The sequence below is a fragment of the Vanessa atalanta genome, chromosome W (assembly GCF_905147765.1).
Source record: "Vanessa atalanta chromosome W, ilVanAtal1.2, whole genome shotgun sequence".
Lineage (NCBI taxonomy): Eukaryota > Metazoa > Arthropoda > Insecta > Lepidoptera > Nymphalidae > Vanessa > Vanessa atalanta.
In genome coordinates this window covers 1,614,479-1,624,758 of record NC_061901.1, presented here as the reverse complement: position 1 = coordinate 1,624,758, position 10,280 = coordinate 1,614,479, and positions in this window count along the sequence as shown.

The window sequence follows — 10,280 nt, the reverse complement described above, 5'->3', positions numbered from 1 at the left end:
AAACCAAAATGATTTCGAACTTTGTACAGATGGTTCCTAGTTATTATTTGAAAACATTAAGTGAACCAGATCTCTAAAATTTGCTACCTTGTCATCAATTTTGCTATTTTTACAGTTATTAATTCATTTAAAAATATAATCTCAAATACTAAAAACCAAAATGAATTCGAACTTTGTACAGATGGTTGCTAGTTATCATTTGACAACATTAACTGAGCCAGACCTCTAAAATTGCTAAATTTTTATCAATTTTGCTATTTTTACAGTTATTAATTCATTTAAAAAAATAATCTCAAATACTAGAAACCAAAATGATTTCGAACTTTGTACAGATGGTTGCTAGTTATAATTTGAAAACATTAACTAAGCCAGATCTCTAAAATTTGCTTACTTCTCGTCAATTTTGCTATTTTTTACAGTTATTAATTCAATTAAAAAAATAATCTCAAATACTAAAACCGTAAATAAATTCGAAAATTGTACAGATGGTTGCTAGTTATTATTTGATAACATTAGCTGAGCCAGACCTCTAAAATTTGCTACCTTGTCATCAATTTTGCTATTTTTACAGTTACTAATTCATTTAAAAAAATAATGTCAAATACTAGAAACCAAAATGAATTCGAACTTTGTACAGATGGTTGCTAGTTATCATTTGACAACATTAACTGAGCCAGACCTCTAAAATTGCTAAATTTTTATCAATTTTGCTATTTTTACAGTTATTAATTCATTTAAAAAAATAATCTCAAATACTAGAAACCAAAATGATTTCGAACTTTGTACAGATGGTTGCTAGTTATAATTTGAAAACATTAACTAAGCCAGATCTCTAAAATTTGCTAACTTCTCGTCAATTTTGCTATTTTTTACAGTTATTAATTCAATTAAAAAAATAATCTCAAATACTAAAACCGTAAATAAATTCGAAAATTGTACAGATGGTTGCTAGTTATTATTTGATAACATTAGCTGAGCCAGACCTCTAAAATTTGCTACCTTGTCATCAATTTTGCTATTTTTACAGTTACTAATTCATTTAAAAAAATAATCTCAAATACTAGAAACCAAAATGATTTCGAACTTTGTACAGATGGTTGCTAGTTATAATTTGAAAACATTAACTAAGCCAGATCTCTAAAATTTGCTAACTTCTCGTCAATTTTGCTATTTTTTACATTTATTAATTCATTTAAAAAAATAATCTCAAATACTAGAAACCAAAATGAATTCGAACTTTGTACAGATGGTTTCTAGTTATCATTTGACAACATTAACTGAGCCAGACCTCTAAAATTGCTAAATTTTTATCAATTTTGCTATTTTTACAGTTACTAATTCATTTAAAAAAATAATCTCAAATACTAGAAACCAAAATGATTTCGAACTTTGTACAGATGGTTCCTAGTTATTATTTGAAAACATTAACTGAACCAGATTTCTAAAATTTGCTAACTTCTCGTCAATTTTGCTATTTTTTACAGTTATTAATTCATTTAAAAAAATAATCTCAAATACTGGAAACCAAAATGATTTCGAACTTTGTACACATGGTTCCTAGTTATTATTTAAAATCATTAACTGAACCAGATTTCTAAAATTTGCTACCTTGTCATCAATTTTGCTATTTTTACAGTTACTAATTCATTTAAAAAAATAATCTCAAATACTAGAAACCAAAATGATTTCGAACTTTGTACAGATGGTTGCTAGTTATAATTTGAAAACATTAACTAAGCCAGATCTCTAAAATTTGCTAACTTCTCGTCAATTTTGCTATTTTTTACAGTTATTAATTCAATTAAAAAAATAATCTCAAATACTAAAACCGTAAATAAATTCGAAAATTGTACAGATGGTTGCTAGTTATTATTTGATAACATTAGCTGAGCCAGACCTCTAAAATTTGCTACCTTGTCATCAATTTTGCTATTTTTACAGTTACTAATTCATTTAAAAAAATAATGTCAAATACTAGAAACCAAAATGAATTCGAACTTTGTACAGATGGTTGCTAGTTATCATTTGACAACATTAACTGAGCCAGACCTCTAAAATTGCTAAATTTTTATCAATTTTGCTATTTTTACAGTTATTAATTCATTTAAAAAAATAATCTCAAATACTAGAAACCAAAATGATTTCGAACTTTGTACAGATGGTTGCTAGTTATAATTTGAAAACATTAACTAAGCCAGATCTCTAAAATTTGCTAACTTCTCGTCAATTTTGCTATTTTTTACAGTTATTAATTCAATTAAAAAAATAATCTCAAATACTAAAACCGTAAATAAATTCGAAAATTGTACAGATGGTTGCTAGTTATTATTTGATAACATTAGCTGAGCCAGACCTCTAAAATTTGCTACCTTGTCATCAATTTTGCTATTTTTACAGTTACTAATTCATTTAAAAAAATAATCTCAAATACTAGAAACCAAATTGATTTCGAACTTTGTACAGATGGTTGCTAGTTATAATTTGAAAACATTAACTAAGCCAGATCTCTAAAATTTGCTAACTTCTCGTCAATTTTGCTATTTTTTACATTTATTAATTCATTTAAAAAAATAATCTCAAATACTAGAAACCAAAATGAATTCGAACTTTGTACAGATGGTTGCTAGTTATCATTTGACAACATTAACTGAGCCAGACCTCTAAAATTGCTAAATTTTTATCAATTTTGCTATTTTTACAGTTATTAATTCATTTAAAAAAATAATCTCAAATACTAGAATCCAAAATGATTTCGAACTTTGTACAGATGGTTGCTAGTTATCATTTGACAACATTAACTGAGCCAGACCTCTAAAATTGCTAAATTTTTATCAATTTTTCTATTTTTACAGTTATTAATTCATTTAAAAAAATAATCTCAAATACTAGAAACCAAAATGATTTCGAACTTTGTACAGATGGTTGCTAGTTATCATTTGAAAACATTAACTAAGCCAGGTCTCTAAAATTTGCTTACTTCTCGTCAATTTTGCTATTTTTACAGTTATTAATTCATTTAAAAAAATAATCTCAAATACTAGAAACCAAAATGAATTCGAACTTTGTACAGATGGTTGCTAGTTATCATTTGAAAACATTAACTAAGCCAGATCTCTAAAATTTGCTAACATCTCGTCAATTTTGCTATTTTTTACATTTATTAATTCATTTAAAAAAATAATCTCAAATACTAAAAACGTAAATAAATTCGAAAATTGTACAGATGGTTGCTAGTTATTATTTGATAACATTAGCTGAGCCAGACCTCTAAAATTTGCTACCTTGTCATCAATTTTGCTATTTTTACAGTTACTAATTCATTTAAAAAAATAATCTCAAATACTAGAAACCAAAATGATTTCGAACTTTGTACAGATGGTTGCTAGTTATCATTTGAAAACATTAACTAAGCCAGGTCTCTAAAATTTGCTTACTTCTCGTCAATTTTGCTATTTTTACAGTTATTAATTCAATTAAAAAAATAATCTCAAATACTAAAACCGTAAATAAATTCGAAAATTGTACAGATGGTTGCTAGTTATAATTTGAAAACATTAACTAAGCCAGATCTCTAAAATTTGCTAACTTCTCGTCAATTTTGCTATTTTTTACATTTATTAATTCATTTAAAAAAATAATCTCAAATACTGGAAACCAAAATGATTTCGAACTTTGTACAGATGGTTGCTAGTTATCATTTGAAAACATTAACTAAGCCAGATCTCTAAAATTTGCTTACTTCTCGTCAATTTTGCTATTTTTTACAGTTATTAATTCAATTAAAAAAATAATCTCAAATACTGGAAACCAAAATGATTTCGAACTTTGTACAGATGGTTCCTAGTTATTATTTGAAAACATTTACTGAACCAGATTTCTAAAATTTGCTAACTTCTCGTCAATTTTGCTATTTTTTACATTTATTAATTCATTTAAAAAAATAATCTCAAATACTAGAAACCAAAATGAATTCGAACTTTGTACAGATGGTTTCTAGTTATCATTTGACAACATTAACTGAGCCAGACCTCTAAAATTGCTAAATTTTTATCAATTTTGCTATTTTTACAGTTATTAATTCATTTAAAAAAATAATCTCAAATACTAGAAACCAAAATGATTTCGAACTTTGTACAGATGGTTGCTAGTTATCATTTGACAACATTAACTGAGCCAGACCTCTAAAATTGCTAAATTTTTATCAATTTTGCTATTTTTACAGTTATTAATTCATTTAAAAAAATAATCTCAAATACTAGAAACCAAAATGAATTCGAACTTTGTACAGATGGTTCCTAGTTATTATTTGAAAACATTTACTGAACCAGATTTCTAAAATTTGCTAACTTCTCGTCAATTTTGCTATTTTTTACAGTTATTAATTCAATTAAAAAAATAATCTCAAATACTAAAACCGTAAATAAATTCGAAAATTGTACAGATGGTTGCTAGTTATTATTTGATAACATTAGCTGAGCCAGACCTCTAAAATTTGCTACCTTGTCATCAATTTTGTTATTTTTACAGTTACTAATTCATTTAAAAAAATAATCTCAAATACTAGAAACCAAAATGATTTCGAACTTTGTACAGATGGTTGCTAGTTATCATTTGAAAACATTAACTAAGCCAGATCTCTAAAATTTGCTAACTTCTCGTCAATTTTGCTATTTTTTACATTTATTAATTCATTTAAAAAAATAATCTCAAATACTAGAAACCAAAATGAATTCGAACTTTGTACAGATGGTTGCTAGTTATCATTTGACAACATTAACTGAGCCAGACCTCTAAAATTGCTAAATTTTTATCAATTTTGCTATTTTTACAGTTACTAATTCATTTAAAAAAATAATCTCAAATACTAGAAACCAAAATGATTTCGAACTTTGTACAGATGGTTCCTAGTTATTATTTGAAAACATTAACTGAACCAGATTTCTAAAATTTGCTAACTTCTCGTCAATTTTGCTATTTTTTACAGTTATTAATTCATTTAAAAAAATAATCTCAAATACTGGAAACCAAAATGATTTCGAACTTTGTACACATGGTTCCTAGTTATTATTTAAAATCATTAACTGAACCAGATTTCTAAAATTTGCTACCTTGTCATCAATTTTGCTATTTTTACAGTTACTAATTCATTTAAAAAAATAATCTCAAATACTAGAAACCAAAATGATTTCAAACTTTGTACAGATGGTTGCTAGTTATAATTTGAAAACATTAACTAAGCCAGATCTCTAAAATTTGCTTACTTCTCGTCAATTTTGCTATTTTTTACAGTTATTAATTCAATTAAAAAAATAATCTCAAATACTAAAACCGTAAATAAATTCGAAAATTGTACAGATGGTTGCTAGTTATTATTTGATAACATTAGCTGAGCCAGTCCTCTAAAATTTGCTACCTTGTCATCAATTTTGCTATTTTTACAGTTATTAATTCATTTAAAAAAATAATCTCAAATACTAGAAACGAAAATGATTTCGAACTTTGTACAGATGGTTCCTAGTTATTATTTGAAAACATTAACTGAACCAGATTTCTAAAATTTGCTAACTTCTCGTCAATTTTGCTATTTTTTACAGTTATTAATTCATTTAAAAAAATAATCTCAAATACTGGAAACCAAAATGATTTCGAACTTTGTACACATGGTTCCTAGTTATTATTTAAAATCATTAACTGAACCAGATTTCTAAAATTTGCTAACTTCTCGTCAATTTTGCTATTTTTTACATTTATTAATTCATTTAAAAAAATAATCTCAAATACTAAAAACGTAAATAAATTCGAAAATTGTACAGATGGTTGCTAGTTATTATTTGATAACATTAGCTGAGCCAGACCTCTAAAATTTGCTACCTTGTCATCAATTTTGCTATTTTTACAGTTACTAATTCATTTAAAAAAATAATCTCAAATACTAGAAACCAAAATGATTTCAAACTTTGTACAGATGGTTGCTAGTTATAATTTGAAAACATTAACTAAGCCAGATCTCTAAAATTTGCTAACTTCTCGTCAATTTTGCTATTTTTTACATTTATTAATTCATTTAAAAAAATAATCTCAAATACTAGAAACCAAAATGAATTCGAACTTTGTACAGATGGTTGCTAGTTATCATTTGATAACATTAACTGAGCCAGACCTCTAAAATTGCTAAATTTTTATCAATTTTGCTATTTTTACAGTTATTAATTCATTTAAAAAAATAATCTCAAATACTAAAAACGTAAATAAATTCGAAAATTGTACAGATGGTTGCTAGTTATCATTTGAAAACATTAACTAAGCCAGATCTCTAAAATTTGCTTACTTCTCGTCAATTTTGCTATTTTTTACAGTTATTAATTCAATTAAAAAAATAATCTCAAATACTAAAAACGTAAATAAATTCGAAAATTGTACAGATGGTTCCTAGTTATTATTTGAAAACATTAACTGAGCCAGACCTCTAAAATTGCTAAATTTTTATCAATTTTGCTATTTTTACAGTTATTAATTCATTTAAAAATATAATCTCAAATACTAAAAACCAAAATGAATTCGAACTTTGTACAGATGGTTGCTAGTTATCATTTGAAAACATTAACTGAGCCAGACCTCTAAAATTGCTAAATTTTTATCAATTTTTCTATTTTTACAGTTATTAATTCATTTAAAAAAATAATCTCAAATACTAGAAACCAAAATGATTTCGAACTTTGTACAGATGGTTCCTAGTTATTATTTGAAAACATTAACTGAACCAGATTTCTAAAATTTGCTTACTTCTCGTCAATTTTGCTATTTTTTACATTTATTAATTCATTTAAAAAAATAATCTCAAATACTAGAACTCAAAATGATTTCGAACTTTGTACAGATGGTTCCTAGTTATTATTTGAAAACATTAACTGAACCAGATTTCTAAAATTTGCTAACTTCTCGTCAATTTTGCTATTTTTTACAGTTATTAATTCATTTAAAAAAATAATCTCAAATACTGGAAACCAAAATGATTTCGAACTTTGTACACATGGTTCCTAGTTATTATTTAAAATCATTAACTGAACCAGATTTCTAAAATTTGCTAACTTCTCGTCAATTATGCTATTTTTTACAGTTATTAATTCATTTAAAAAAATTATCTCAAATACTAGAAACCAAAATGATTTCGAACTTTGTACAGATGGTTCCTAGTTATTATTTGAAAACATTAAGTGAACCAGATCTCTAAAATTTGCTACCTTGTCATCAATTTTGCTATTTTTACAGTTATTAATTCATTTAAAAATATAATCTCAAATACTAAAAACCAAAATGAATTCGAACTTTGTACAGATGGTTGCTAGTTATCATTTGACAACATTAACTGAGCCAGACCTCTAAAATTGCTAAATTTTTATCAATTTTGCTATTTTTACAGTTATTAATTCATTTAAAAAAATAATCTCAAATACTAGAAACCAAAATGATTTCGAACTTTGTACAGATGGTTGCTAGTTATAATTTGAAAACATTAACTAAGCCAGATCTCTAAAATTTGCTTACTTCTCGTCAATTTTGCTATTTTTTACAGTTATTAATTCAATTAAAAAAATAATCTCAAATACTAAAACCGTAAATAAATTCGAAAATTGTACAGATGGTTGCTAGTTATTATTTGATAACATTAGCTGAGCCAGACCTCTAAAATTTGCTACCTTGTCATCAATTTTGCTATTTTTACAGTTACTAATTCATTTAAAAAAATAATGTCAAATACTAGAAACCAAAATGAATTCGAACTTTGTGCAGATGGTTGCTAGTTATCATTTGACAACATTAACTGAGCCAGACCTCTAAAATTGCTAAATTTTTATCAATTTTGCTATTTTTACAGTTATTAATTCATTTAAAAAAATAATCTCAAATACTAGAAACCAAAATGATTTCGAACTTTGTACAGATGGTTGCTAGTTATAATTTGAAAACATTAACTAAGCCAGATCTCTAAAATTTGCTAACTTCTCGTCAATTTTGCTATTTTTTACAGTTATTAATTCAATTAAAAAAATAATCTCAAATACTAAAACCGTAAATAAATTCGAAAATTGTACAGATGGTTGCTAGTTATTATTTGATAACATTAGCTGAGCCAGACCTCTAAAATTTGCTACCTTGTCATCAATTTTGCTATTTTTACAGTTACTAATTCATTTAAAAAAATAATCTCAAATACTAGAAACCAAAATGATTTCGAACTTTGTACAGATGGTTGCTAGTTATAATTTGAAAACATTAACTAAGCCAGATCTCTAAAATTTGCTAACTTCTCGTCAATTTTGCTATTTTTTACATTTATTAATTCATTTAAAAAAATAATCTCAAATACTAGAAACCAAAATGAATTCGAACTTTGTACAGATGGTTTCTAGTTATCATTTGACAACATTAACTGAGCCAGACCTCTAAAATTGCTAAATTTTTATCAATTTTGCTATTTTTACAGTTACTAATTCATTTAAAAAAATAATCTCAAATACTAGAAACCAAAATGATTTCGAACTTTGTACAGATGGTTCCTAGTTATTATTTGAAAACATTAACTGAACCAGATTTCTAAAATTTGCTAACTTCTCGTCAATTTTGCTATTTTTTACAGTTATTAATTCATTTAAAAAAATAATCTCAAATACTGGAAACCAAAATGATTTCGAACTTTGTACACATGGTTCCTAGTTATTATTTAAAATCATTAACTGAACCAGATTTCTAAAATTTGCTACCTTGTCATCAATTTTGCTATTTTTACAGTTACTAATTCATTTAAAAAAATAATCTCAAATACTAGAAACCAAAATGATTTCGAACTTTGTACAGATGGTTGCTAGTTATAATTTGAAAACATTAACTAAGCCAGATCTCTAAAATTTGCTAACTTCTCGTCAATTTTGCTATTTTTTACATTTATTAATTCATTTAAAAAAATAATCTCAAATACTAGAAACCAAAATGAATTCGAACTTTGTACAGATGGTTTCTAGTTATCATTTGACAACATTAACTGAGCCAGACCTCTAAAATTGCTAAATTTTTATCAATTTTGCTATTTTTACAGTTATTAATTCATTTAAAAAAATAATCTCAAATACTAGAAACCAAAATGATTTCGAACTTTGTACAGATGGTTGCTAGTTATCATTTGACAACATTAACTGAGCCAGACCTCTAAAATTGCTAAATTTTTATCAATTTTGCTATTTTTACAGTTATTAATTCATTTAAAAAAATAATCTCAAATACTAGAAACCAAAATGAATTCGAACTTTGTACAGATGGTTCCTAGTTATTATTTGAAAACATTTACTGAACCAGATTTCTAAAATTTGCTAACTTCTCGTCAATTTTGCTATTTTTTACAGTTATTAATTCAATTAAAAAAATAATCTCAAATACTAAAACCGTAAATAAATTCGAAAATTGTACAGATGGTTGCTAGTTATTATTTGATAACATTAGCTGAGCCAGACCTCTAAAATTTGCTACCTTGTCATCAATTTTGCTATTTTTACAGTTACTAATTCATTTAAAAAAATAATCTCAAATACTAGAAACCAAAATGATTTCGAACTTTGTACAGATGGTTGCTAGTTATAATTTGAAAACATTAACTAAGCCAGATCTCTAAAATTTGCTAACTTCTCGTCAATTTTGCTATTTTTTACATTTATTAATTCATTTAAAAAAATAATCTCAAATACTAGAAACCAAAATGAATTCGAACTTTGTACAGATGGTTTCTAGTTATCATTTGACAACATTAACTGAGCCAGACCTCTAAAATTGCTAAATTTTTATCAATTTTGCTATTTTTACAGTTATTAATTCATTTAAAAAAATAATCTCAAATACTAGAAACCAAAATGATTTCGAACTTTGTACAGATGGTTGCTAGTTATCATTTGACAACATTAATTGAGCCAGACCTCTAAAATTGCTAAATTTTTATCAATTTTGCTATTTTTACAGTTATTAATTCATTTAAAAAAATAATCTCAAATACTAGAAACCAAAATGAATTCGAACTTTGTACAGATGGTTGCTAGTTATCATTTGACAACATTAACTGAGCCAGACCTCTAAAATTGCTAAATTTTTATCAATTTTGCTATTTTTACAGTTACTAATTCATTTAAAAAAATAATCTCAAATACTAGAAACCAAAATGATTTCGAACTTTGTACAGATGGTTCCTAGTTATTATTTGAAAACATTAAGTGAACCAGATCTCTAAAATTTGCTAC